Source organism: Mirounga leonina, unplaced genomic scaffold (assembly GCF_011800145.1).
Source record: "Mirounga leonina isolate KUSES-001 unplaced genomic scaffold, KU_Mleo_1.0 Mir_176, whole genome shotgun sequence".
Lineage (NCBI taxonomy): Eukaryota > Metazoa > Chordata > Mammalia > Carnivora > Phocidae > Mirounga > Mirounga leonina.
In genome coordinates, this window is record NW_023270454.1 from 34,537,052 (window position 1) to 34,550,096 (window position 13,045).

The 13,045-nt window shown below is 39.2% G+C and overlaps 1 protein-coding gene across 1 annotated transcript in view; it reads left to right on the forward strand.

Annotated features, from left to right (window-relative positions):
- LRBA (LPS responsive beige-like anchor protein) overlaps window positions 1-13,045 on the forward strand; it is an 834,672-nt gene that overhangs the window by 35,708 nt on the left and 785,919 nt on the right. The window lies entirely within an intron of this gene.

Consider the following 13,045-nt stretch of genomic DNA (forward strand, 5'->3'; position numbering starts at 1 on the left):
TAATGTACCTATATTTTTTTGATCGTCTTTCCCCTCATTAGAATATAAACTTTATGAAGTCAGGGATTTTTGTCTGTTTTATACATACATGGATGTGTCAAAAGCAGTTACATCAGTGCTTGGCACATAGCAGGTACTCAATAAAATTGTAATTAGTTAATTAGCAAGGCTTCACTTTTTATAGTAAAGACTTTTATACAGAGAGCACTTGTGCTATTCATAACTAGAGCAAAAGACTTATTTTTAGTTTTAGATTGCTACTTGCTTTGCAATTGTAGCACATATTAGAAAAAGTAGGTATAATTAGCATTTTTCAGGTATAAGGTGAATTGCAGTTTCAGTGAGTGATGAATCAGACAACCCTGGAGATAGGTAAAAGTAGATATTTGCCCGAGGCAATGTGTCCAGAAGAAAATTAAAATTTTCTTAACTACAGCTTATATTTAGTCAAGCTAGAAAAATATTTGTGTTTTATGAATGTTTGTAAAATTGCTTTACCTCACCTTAGCAATGATTCAGGGATTAAAAGTAAAACAAACCAAAATCCAAAACAGGATATCAAAATATTATTGTATTTCAGGGCACCTGGATGGCTCAGTCAGTTGAGTGGCCGGCTCTTGATTTCTGGTCAGGTCATGATCTCAGGGTCCTGGGATCAAGCCCCACGTCAGGCTCTGTACCCAGCATGGAATCTGCTTGGGGATTCTCTCTCTCCCTCTGCCCCTCCCCCTGCTCATGCATGCTCTCTCTCTTAAAATAAATAAATCTTTTTTTAAAAAAAAATCACTATTTCATCAACTAGTCTCAGAGTGAAAGGTAAGCAGATTTACTTAAGATTGCCACAACTGAGGGGCGCCTGGGTAGCTCAGCTGGTTAAGCGTCCGATTCCTGATTCGGCTCCAGGTCATGATCTTAGGGTTGTGAGATCCAACCCCACGAGGGGCTCTCTTTCCCCTCTATCTCTCTGCCCCTCTTTTCAAGATCCCGAGATCAAGAGCCACATACTCCCCCAACTGAGCTAGCGTGCCCCTATACTTCAGTGTTTTATTTTTATCTTTTTTAAGATTTTATTTTTAAGTAATTTCTACACTCAACATGGGGCTTGAATTCACAACCCCTAGATCGAAAGTTGCATGCTCTACTATACTTCAGTGTTTTAAAAAGTAAATAATATTTGAGATTGGTAAATTAGTGGCAACATTAGATCTTCTGATTTTTAATATACTTTTAATAAATTACCTAAGTAAATGATGTTACTAATATATCTGATGTTTATTTGAATAGCTTATAGAATACCTTATAGAACTATGAATTCTATATTCGTATAGAGCAAATATTTTTAATTTTTTTTAAGATTTTGTTTATTTATTTGACAGAGAGAGACACAGAGAGAGAGGGAACACAAGCAGGGGGAGTGGGAGAGGGAGAAGCAGGCCCCCCACGGAGCAGGGAGCCCAATGTGGGGCTTGATCCCAGGACCCTGAGATCATGACCTGAACCGAAGGCAGACGCTTAACGACTGAGCCACCCAGGCGCCCCTAATTTTTATATATGTATATTTTTAAAGGACTTTTTAAAAGATTCTATTTATTTGAGAGAGAGACAGAGAGAGCTCGAGCAGGGGGAGGGGTAGAGAGAGAGGGAGAGGGACAAGCAGACTTCCTGCTGAGCATGGACCTGGAGGCTGGGCTCCATCTCAAGACCCTGGGATTATGACCTGACTGGAAACCAAGAGTCAGGCACTCAACTGACTCCACCACCTAGGCACCCCTAATTTTTTATATTTAGAGTATAACCAAGTGTATTGCCAGTCAGGGGAAAAGAAAACTTACCTAATGCAAAAACATATTTCATTATGCTTATTTGAGAGGAAATTGCTTTCTTTATATCATATGATTTCCCTTTTTAAAAAAGATTTTATTTATTTATTGGACAGAGAGAGAGAGATATCGAGAGAGAGCACAAGCAAGGGGAGTGGCAGGCAGAGGGAGAGGGAGAAGCAGGACCCTGGGATCATAACCTGAGCCAAAGGCAGACGCTTAACCATCTGAGCCACCCAGCACGGCTCATTTGATTTCCTTTTGTTTGGAATGTTCTATGAATATAAGACAGATGAGGTTGTTTTTTTGTTTTGTTTTTGTTTTGTCTAAATGTTTTTATTTGAATCAGATAGTTGTACCAGGAGAGATTAAGTTTTATAAACACTTTGAATTTGGTTAAGATCTGAAATCAAAGTTGGTATAAAACAGAAGCATCTTTTAATAAAATGCAGTTAAATAGCCTTAATAAAATGTCTATTTAATTTTTTGTTTTTTTGATGTTTTATTGTAAAATGTATCATTTGAATGGAACAATGTATAAGCCACACATTCACATATGCATAGTTTTGAATAATCATGATCAATCTGTGTACCCACCACCTGGATGAAGAAATGGCATTACTGTGTGCTCCTCCCCATAACATCTTCCTCTTTCTCCCCAGAGGCAACTATTATTTTGATTTTGTGTCCATTATTTATTTGGTTTGTCTGTGTATATATATATATATCACTAAAGAATATATTACTTAATTTTGAGAACTAGAGTAGCAATCACAAACCTAGTTGTATAAGGAAAAGGCAATATTATCATAATTTGTTGAAGGCTACCAGGAGAAAATATCCTGAACGAAGTCTCTGGGTCATAGTGTGGTTTCAGCTCCTTTGAGAGTTTACAAGAAATGTCTTCTTTCTGCAGGGACTCCTAGGAAACAGCTTACTGGAATCCACCCATCCGACATGGATGTAGTGTGGAGCAGATACCAGTCACACAGCTGAAGCTTGATCAGAGAGCGCTGCTCCATAGTTTCTACTTTTAACTCCTATGGCCTACCTCTAGGTCTTAGCACTAAATCAAGCCCAAATCCTTTTGAGGTGAAATGATGGTCCTCAGATGAAGAGGAGAGCAGAAACTTCATCAACATATGATCGAGACAAGCCAAACCCAGGAAAGAACATGGGTCAGGCTCACCCAGGTACTCTATCATCAAACTAAAAAAGGGTATAATGGCAGAGGATTTTGATGATGACAGTGTTGATCATGTCTGATTCTTCAGTCATACTTCCCCACCTGACCTGGTTACCTCCATGTGTGGGGCACAGTTGTCATCTGGGATTCCCTCTCCCCTGTGGACTCTCTGTATTTCATGTCTTCCTCTTTCCTGGTTTATTCTCTCATATTGATGAAGCACATCGTCTAGTAGCTTCTTAAGAAAAGATACATGGGAAATAAATTGAGACCTTGAATGTCTGAAGATATTTTTGTTTAATCCTTATTCTTGATTGAGAGTTTCTGAGGACAGGATTCTTGGTTGGAGATTATTTCGTTCAGGATTTTGAATGTATTTCTCTTGATTCTTGAAAGCCTATTATCTTGCTTCCAGTGCTGCTGTGGAGAACTCCAAAGCTGTTACGTTTCTTTATCCTTTATGTGTAACCTGTTTACTTTTGCTCCTGAAAGCTAGTGGAATCATTTCTCTGCCCAGGTGTCCTGAAATTTCACAGTGGGTGACTTGTTACGAATCTGTCTTCATCTGTCTTCCTTGACACTTGGTGGGTTTTCTAAATCTGGAAACCAAGACCTTAAACTCTGGTAATTCTTCTTGAATTATTTTGATGATTTCCTTTGTTCTACTTTTTCTTTTTCTTCAGTTTTCTTATCTTTTTTCTCCTATTTCCCATCTCTGTTTTTTCTCCTCAACTTTCAGAAGTGCTTTCTTCAACTTTAGCTTTCAACCCATATTTTAGGGTTGTTGTGTTTTTGGTTTTTTGGTTTTTTTTCCTATAAAGCTTTTTTTTTTTTGTAAGATTTTATTTATTTGTGTGTGTGTGTGAGAGAGAGAGAGAACACAAGCAGGGGGAGGGGCAGAGGCAAAGGGAGAAGCAGGTTCCCCGCTGAGCAAGGAGCCCGATGTGGGACTCGATCCCAGGACCCTGGGATCATGACCTGAGCAAAGGCAGATGCTTAACTGACTGAGCCACCCAGGCATCCCTCTGTTAAGCTTTTAATTCCCAATGACTCATTTTTGTTCTCTGAGAATCCCTGTTCTTGTTTCATGAATGCTGTATGGTTTTTTTTTAATAACTCTAAAGATATTAGTAACTTTTTTTCCTTTTAAAGTTTACTTCTTCCTTATTGCTTTTTTTTTTTTTTTTAAGATTTTATTTATGGGACGCCTGGGTGGCTCAGTTGATTAAGTGTCTGCCTTCAGCTCAGGTCATGATCCCAGGGTCCTGGGATCCAGTCCCGCAATGGGGTCCTTGCTCGGCAGGAAGCCTGCTTCTCCCTCTGCCTCTGCCCCTCCCCCTGCTTGTGCTATCTCTCAAAATAGATTTTATTTATTTATTTGAGAGAGAGAGAGTGTGGGAAAGGGCAGAAGGGGAGGGAGAGAGAATCTGTAGCAGACTCTGCACTGAGCGAGGAGCCAAATGTGGGGCTCAATCTCACAACCCATGAGATCATGACCTGAGCCAAAACCAACCGACGGAGCCACCCAGGCGTTCTTTTTTTTTTTTTTTCTGTTTGTATTTGTACACCATATCTTTCACATTAGAAACTTGCCTCAATGACTGGTAATCCTTGACTGCATGACCCCATGATTAAGCATGAGGGACTAAAATACTCATTGGATGTGCTGAATGTGGGACTTAGGAACTACACTTTACTATCGGGTGACTTGGGTGGGCAAATTTAACCCTTGGGTTAGATTCACCAGGGAAGTTATGTCCAATATCCTGCTAGGGAGGTAATTGCCTGGTTGCTAGCATTCTGGACACTAACTGAGGGAGGGGGTGGGGTTGTTCTCTGCAATAAGCAATCAGTATGCATATTTGGTAAGTCCATCCATTGGGGTACAAGACCTATCCCTTCAACTTCACCAGGCACTTTCATAATCTGGAGATGTTAAGTTTTACTTTTTTCAGAGAATAAATGTCTGATCTATCCCACGCTTGAAAAAGAGCAATTGCTCCCCAGGTGAAAAGAGGAGATCAAACTACTTTTAGTCTAGTCTTCCTAACTGCGACTCCCAGAAGTTCCTGTTGCCACCACTTCCCACATCTTTTGAAGATCCTGTAGAATAAATTGAGTAGGTTTTCAATTTCCCTACTGTTTTCTTGGGAGTTGGATTGCTTGGATCTAAGTCAGTTACCATGGCCTCTTATGTTTTCAGCTTCCAAAATTTTGATACTGCTATTTTCTCTGTATTTCCTTAGTTTTGCTGGTATTTGGGAAGGAGACTGAAATGAATGCCTCTGTTTGACCTGCCATCCTAACTCAGAAATTTAGGAAATGTTTTCTTCCTTTTTTTTTTTTTAAGTTTATTCATTTATTCTTTAATAATCTCTACACCCATCATGGGGCTCAAACTCATGACCCCAAGATCAAGAGTTGCATGCTCCTCCAACTGAGCCAGGAGGTGCCCCAGGAAATGTTTTCTTAATTCACTTAATCTCATTTAGTTATAAGATGATAGTATACTTTATTTATTTTAGAGAGCGAGAGAACATGTAAGTGGCCGAGGGGTGTCTTGGGAGGGTGGGGAGGAGGAACAGAGGGAGAGGAAGAGGCTCCATGCTCAATGTGGAGCCCCATGCAGGGCTTAATCTCATCCCTGAGATCATGACCTGAGCCCAAACCAGGAGTTGGATACTTAACCAACTAAACCACCCAGGTGTCCCTAGATTATAGTATATTTTATATTTGAACTAAACCTTTGCCTCTTTTGTGCTATACATGGGAAATCTAGGGATTTGTATTTTAGAATTATCACTTAGCAAGACGTGTGAGGTTTAACGGACACTCTTTGCTAAATTTCTTTATCTCTTTCCCAACTCAAAGTCACTCTTCCTTGGGATTAGAACTAGCTGTAAAGAAAGATGGTGAAGTGTTAATTCCTGGCTATAATGGGTCCCTACTTTGGTATATTAAGAGGTGAGCCTTTTTCTCTAGCAGTTTTTTTCCTCCATAAAAACTTACCTGTTATATTTATCACTTCTTTGCAGCCATGGTGTCCTCTAGATGACATGAGCAGTTATGAATTCACAGATAAAATTAACAAAGTGACTTACAGTTAAAATGTTTGTGTGCTAAGAAAACCTTTAATGACTAATCCCATTGTTGACTTTTTAGGTGTGGTAGAACACTGATGGGGAGATGATTTTGGTCCCGTTATATCACACCACCTATACGTAGGCTCAGGACATATTCAGACTCACTGAAACATTCCTGTTTGTCAATGTATCCTCAGATTTCACAAGGAAGAACTGAAATTGTTTTTCCTTTACTATATTTTATCCCTCTCTTTGTATAAATTACTTAAATAACATTAGTTAATTTACTTTTATTGCATAACATATAAAGAAATAGTACTGAATGCTTTTGTCTTCCTTTACCATATGAAAATCCATTATTTTTTCAAAAGTGAAAGTGATTAATTTTACAAAGCTGGGCTTTTGTGATCTGTGAGAAACAGTAACTGAAATGCTTATTTAAACTGTACATTAGAGGCACAAACAAATGCCTCTGCAACGTGGCTTCTAAATATATATGGGGCACATAGTTATTAGTGACTATCTGAGCAAGTTCAGTTCAAATGAAGCTAATGAGAGAAAAGGGCAAGGAGCTGTAAAGTAGAAATTTGTATATTTCACATTTGGATCTTATGTGTCTATTTCTGGATCAGTCAGGAAGGGAAACATTTTGAGATAGGACACGTTTTATACTGAATACATTCTAGACATGGAAAAAAGATGTACCCTTCTTTCTTTGACCTAATACTACCATAAAATTTCAACCCTCTCAAAAACAAATCTTAAGCCTAAGTGAATGCTTCAGTTTAACATAGTAAAAGTTTTTATTATTCTCCTGATTATTTTTGCCTTGATTTTTTTTCATTCTGTAAGATAAAGTATTAGTCTGAAAAAACTAAGAAATTATATATTATATTATTATTTTTACTTTATTTGAATCTAAGGAAAAATATGATTAAAGTACACTTAACCTGTGTGTATCAGTTGAATGTGTACTGATGATCAATAGCCAAAACAAAACATAGATATCTCTCCACATAGTTTATAAGTAAAAATTTCCTGTAATAACCAAGGAGACTAATGTTCAAGTTATTCCAAAGAATAGAAATGTTGAAAGCTGGAGTTACTAGTTATCTATAAAATTGGTCCTTTTTATACTTTTGTACAATACTCTGCTGTTCAAAGGCATTTATAGAATTATCTCAATAAAAGAAAATGTGTGTCAGGTGTCAAACACAAATTAAAGTTAGACAAGCAGTCAATTAATAAATATTTCTAGTTTTTATGAGCGAGGCACTTTTCTAGGAGCTGGAATTAGGTGGGATCAAAATGAAGGCCAGGATCTCCAGGAAATTTCTTTTCAGTGAGAGAAGGAAGAATTCTTAGGATTCCTCCTCTTATTAATCAGGAGACCCCCCTTTACTGAATGCCTACTAATACCAGGCCCAGTATGTGCCCTGGGGGTATCATAATTCAAGACATAGTCCTTGCTTTTAGGTTGCTCACTTCCTTATGGTTGAGTTAGAAACAAAACAGTAGTCTAAAGAGTTGTAACTGACAACCTTTGAAAATCTCCAGATCCACTAATTCTATTCTAATTTGTGATTTCATCACATTATTCATCTGTAAAATGGGGATAATATGACTTCATTTATAGCTTTGTTCTGCGCATTAAGTAACATCATGTAGCAGTGTGGACCTGGGCAGTCAGGCTCCTGACTGGCTCAGTGACTCCATGTCAGCAGTAGCAATCCTATTTCATACCTCAGTAGACTGACAAATTACTACATGTCCTAGAGTTTCAAGGCCACTTGTGATATTTAAAAACTCAAATGTTAAATTGTGGGATGCCAGGTCCATGTGGTAAATACTATGTTTGGAGTAAAAACACGTTGTCATGAGGATATATAGAAAGGACACCTGACTGGGGATGGGGGTTGGTGCAGGGAATCCTGAGGTGAGGTCTGATGAAATTAGTCTGATGATGGAGAAAAGAGCTGGTATTTAAAGCAGAAGATGGGCGCCTGGGTGGCTCAGTTGTTGGGCGTCTGCCTTCGGCTCAGGTCATGGTCCCAGGGTCCCAGGGTCCTGGGATCGAACCCCGCATCGGGCTCCCTCCTCAGCGGGGAGCCTGCTTCTCCCTCACCCACTCCCCTGCTTGTGTTCCCTCTCTCGCTATGTCTCTCTCTGTCAAAATAAATAAATAATATCTTAAAAAAAAAATAAAAATAAAAAAACAAAGCAGAAGAGATTGGGGAAGTAGGTGGAGGCCAGAGAAGGGAGCCTGGTGTTTTAGAGGAGTCCCAGGTATTTCAGTATAACTGGAGCCTGAGCAGAGATTTTAAGCCTTTTTTTGTACCACCACCCACTTTGCCCATCTGGTAAAGTCAGTGGACCCTTCTCAGAGTAAAGTTTTTAAATGTATAAAGTTGGAAACTATTATATTTCAGTGCAGTTATCCCAATATTTAAAATATAAACACAACACATGTATTTCTTTCCTTCCTTCCTTCCTTCCTTCCTTCCTTCCTTCCTTCCTTCCTTCCTTCCTTCCTTCCTTCCTTTCTTCCTTCCTTCCTTCCTTCCTTTCCTTTTTTTTTAAGAAAGAGAGAGGGGCAGGAAGGGGCAAAGGGAGAATCTTAAGCAGGCTCCACACCTAGCACGGAGCCCATCATGGGGCTCGATGCCACAACCCTGAGATCAGGACCTGAGCCGAAATCAAGAGTCCGATGCTTAACCAACTGAGCCACCTGGTGCCCTGAAACACATGTATTTCTTTATTAATCCATAATAATAAGGTCCAGGAATGGGTATAATAAGTACTAGAATTTCACAGTAGCAATGAGAATAAACCGTGTTTTGAGATATCTGCAACCACTGGAATGTGTTATGAAAATATCTGATTTCAGGGCACCTGGGTGGCTCAGTCAGTTGTGCATCCGACTCTTGATTTCAGCTCAGGTCATGTTCTCAGGATCATGGGATTAAGCCCCACATTGGGCTCTGCACTCAGCAGGGAGTCTGCTTCTCTTCTGCCCCTGCCCCAACTCTTGTGCACTCTAAATAAATAAATAAATAAATAAACAAACAAACAAATAAATAAATAAAATCTTTAAAAAAAAGAAGGAAATATCTGATTTCTTTTTTTTTTTTTAAAGATTTTATTTATTTATTTGAGAGAGAGGATGAGAGGAGAGAGAGAGCACATGAGAGGGGAGAGGGTCAGAGGGAGAAGCAGACTCCCTGCCGAGCAGGGAGCCCGATGCAGGACTCGATCCCGGGACTCCAGGATCATGACCTGAGCCGAAGGCAGTCGCTTAACCAACTGAGCCACCCAGGCACCCGGAAATATCTGATTTCTATTGATCATAAAGTCACAGACTTTTTTTTAAGGTTTTATTTATTTATTTATTTGTTTGAGAGTGAGAGAGCAGTGGTGAGGGAGAGAGAGTCTCAAGGAGACTCTGCCACTGAGCAAGGAGCCTGACGTGGGGATCAATCTCATGACCTTGAGATTACGACCTGAGCCAAAATCAAGAGTCCAGTGCTTAACCAACTGCTCCACTCAGGCACCCCACAGACATTGTTAATAGTACTGTGGTTTAGTGCTTACGTTCATAACTAGAAGAATTCCCAAATTTCAATTAGGGATCAGTAAAGATGAGGAGTTGTTTTGTTTTGTTTTGTTTAGTTACTCAGGTTCCCCTGGTATCTTCCATCTATAACTGATGTATACGTTTTAACTCACTTCTGTTTGTTTTCCTCTTGTTTAAAAAAAAAAAAGATGTATTTTTTTCTTATTCAAGTTCAATTTACAGTAGACCCAATTTATAAACCCCTATTTTTTAGGCTGTTTAGCTTCTAAACAAAGTACCTTGCCTTTAGTCAGATCTTGTCTAATCCAGCATATGGTTTGGGGATGCATAAATGTGATCAAGCCACTTCCCTCCTTAAAACTCTTTATGGATTCTCCTTGCCTTTAGGATTAAATCTAAATTCTTCAGTGTGACTCACAAATCCCTCCAGGATGGGTCTCTGTCCACTTACTTACTCTTGATCTCTTTCTAGCCAAACATAATTTGTCAAACACAATTTTCTCTTGCCTTCCCACGTACTATTTTTCTCTGATAGGAATCTTCTTCCTTGATTCTGCCCCTTCTCTGCTTGCTAAACTCCTTAGTCTTAGTCATCACCTCCTGCAGAAATCTGATTTATCCTCTATGTGTTTCCTGGCCTCACAGGGTTTACATCACTCTGGGGAAGGCAGATAATTAAACAGGTAATTATAACACAATGTGAGAACTGCTTTGTTTTCCGCTTTTACCTCCAGGGCTTACAAAGTGCCTGGACCAGTACCTGCTAAGTGCCTAAGTGTTACACAACTCCAGAGGGTGCTGTTCACACTGTAACCACCGACCCCCCCCCCTCTCTGGAGTTGTAGAATTATCAGCCTGGGCCTGATAATATTTTATTATTATTATTTTTTTAAAGATTTTATTTATTTATTTGAGAGAGAAAGAATGAAAGAGAGAGAGCACGAGACGGGGGTGGGGGGGAGGGTCAGAGGGAGAAGCAGACTCCCTGCTGAGCAGGGAGCCCGATGCGGGACTCAATCCTGGGACTCCAGGATCATGACCTGAGCCAAAGACAGTTGCTTAACCAACTGAGCCACCCAGGCGCCCCCCAGCACCATTTTTTGAAGAGACTTTTTTCCATTGGATATTCTTTCCTGCTTTGTCAATTAGTTGACCATATGGTTGTAAATTCACTTTTTATTTTATTTATTTACTTGTTTCTTAAGTAGTCTCCATGCCCAGTGTGGAACCCAACATGGGGCTTGAACTCACAACCCTGAGATCAAGAGTCAGATGCTTGACTCAGCCACCCAGGTGCCCCATAAATACACTTTTTAAAAAGTACTATTTACAAAGTTATGCTGACATCTCTCACTGGATTTTTTTATTAAGTTTTTATTATTTTTTTAAGTTGTTATAAATTCCAGTTAGTTAACATACAGTGTAATATTCAGGTATACAATAGAGTGATTCAACACTTTCATACAACACCCGGTGCTCATCACAGCAAGTGCCCTCCTTAATCCCCATCACCTATTTCACCCATTCCCCCTACCCACCTCCCTTCTGGTAACCATCAGTGTGTTCTCTATCTCACTGGATTTTAAAATCTGAACTCTTAACAATGGTCTATAGCTTTGTATAACCTGGCTCTTATCTGCCTATCTCCAATTATTTCATGACACATTTGCCTTTGCAATTGTTATTTCCTTACACTGGAATACTTTTTCTACTTGCATTTAACATGGCTGGCTCATCTTGAGGGTCTCAGCTGGAATGAGACCTCTGCAGAGAAATTTTTCCTGAACACAGTATGCAAAATAGCCCTCCCATCTACCCAGCTACTTTATGTCATATCACCATACTTACTTTCTTCACTGGATTTACAATCTCTCAGTGGTTTTATATTACATATTTTTAGTGGTATATTGCCTGGCTTTCCCACTAGGATATGAATTTCACAGTAATCACTTGGTTAAAACAAGGTCTATCAGATTGCTTCATTGTAAAAATACCTTTCCCCCTTGACAGTTAATTTGATATTTCGAGAATATGTGAATATTTAATTCTTCAATAATCTTTCACCCTTTGGTTTTAGCATCCTTTGATGCTTACAGTGGTAGCTGCAAAATAGTGATCTTTCTAAGGATAATCATCTTTCTGACCTCTTCACGGCTGTATCCTCAGTGCTCAGCACAAGTGCTCAGAATAAAGTAGGCACTGAATAAATATTGGTGAATATGTTGTATCTGATAAATCAATCCCAAATCTTGTCAAAATGGAAGCAACATAGTAGATTATTTTGGCGTTAAGGCTAGAACTTCAAAGAGCTTCTGAGTGAACTTTCTGTCCATTCACTGGATCAGGGGTCAGCAAACTATGGCCCATGGGCCAAGTCTGGTCTGCCACCTGTTTTTGTATGGTCCACAAGCTAAATATGGGTTTTTATATTTCTAGATCATTGAAAAAAATAAAAAAAAAATAATGTATCATGGCAGGTGAAAATTACATGAAATTCACATTTCAGGGTCCGTAAATGAAGTTTTATTGGAACACAGCACACCTCATTAGTTTAGATAGTGTCAATGGCTGTTTTCCTGCTACAAGGGCAGAAGTGAGTAGATGTGACAGAGACCATGTTGTCCACAAAGTCTGAAATATTTACTGGCTGTTCACAAAAAATGTTTGCTGACCTCGGCATTCGATCTCAAATTCCTTGAGGGCACAGTGTTTTGCACATAGAAAGCATTCAATACATGTTTTTAGGCTAGCTGAAACTCTAAAGTCTCTTGATTTAATTTTTCTGACAAAATTCTTCGGATCTACATGACTACTATCTATTTGAATAGGTAGTATCTTTTTTTTTTTTTTAAGATTTTATTTATTTATTTGACAGAGAGATACAGTGAGAGAGGGAACACAAGCAGGGGGAGTGGGAGAGGGAGAAGCAGGCTTCCCGCAGAGCAGGGAGCCCGATGTGGGGCTTGATCCCAGGATCCTGGGATCATGACCTGAGCCAAAGGCAGATGCCCAACTACTGAGCCACCCAGGCGCCCCTGAATAGGTAGTATCTTAATATAAAAAGTGTTGTATTTATTACAGTTTATTTATCCCTTACAGATTAATAAGGAAATCATATATTTACCTAACAGTAATCCTAGGCTGAATGTGTTAAGTGACTTAAGAAAGTTACAACTTATATTTTACTGGTTCAGGGCAAAACAGAACACCTTAAGCAGGAGCAATTGGGAAAAGACCTCAGGGTTTCAGAGTAGTTGACACTGGACTCTCAGATCATATTGGAAGACCAAGAACAAAATCATGGAGATGGGAAATCACTGTGTGTGAAGAGGAAACTGTGATATGGCTGGAGTGTAGAACTGCGGAGGATGCCTATGTGTCA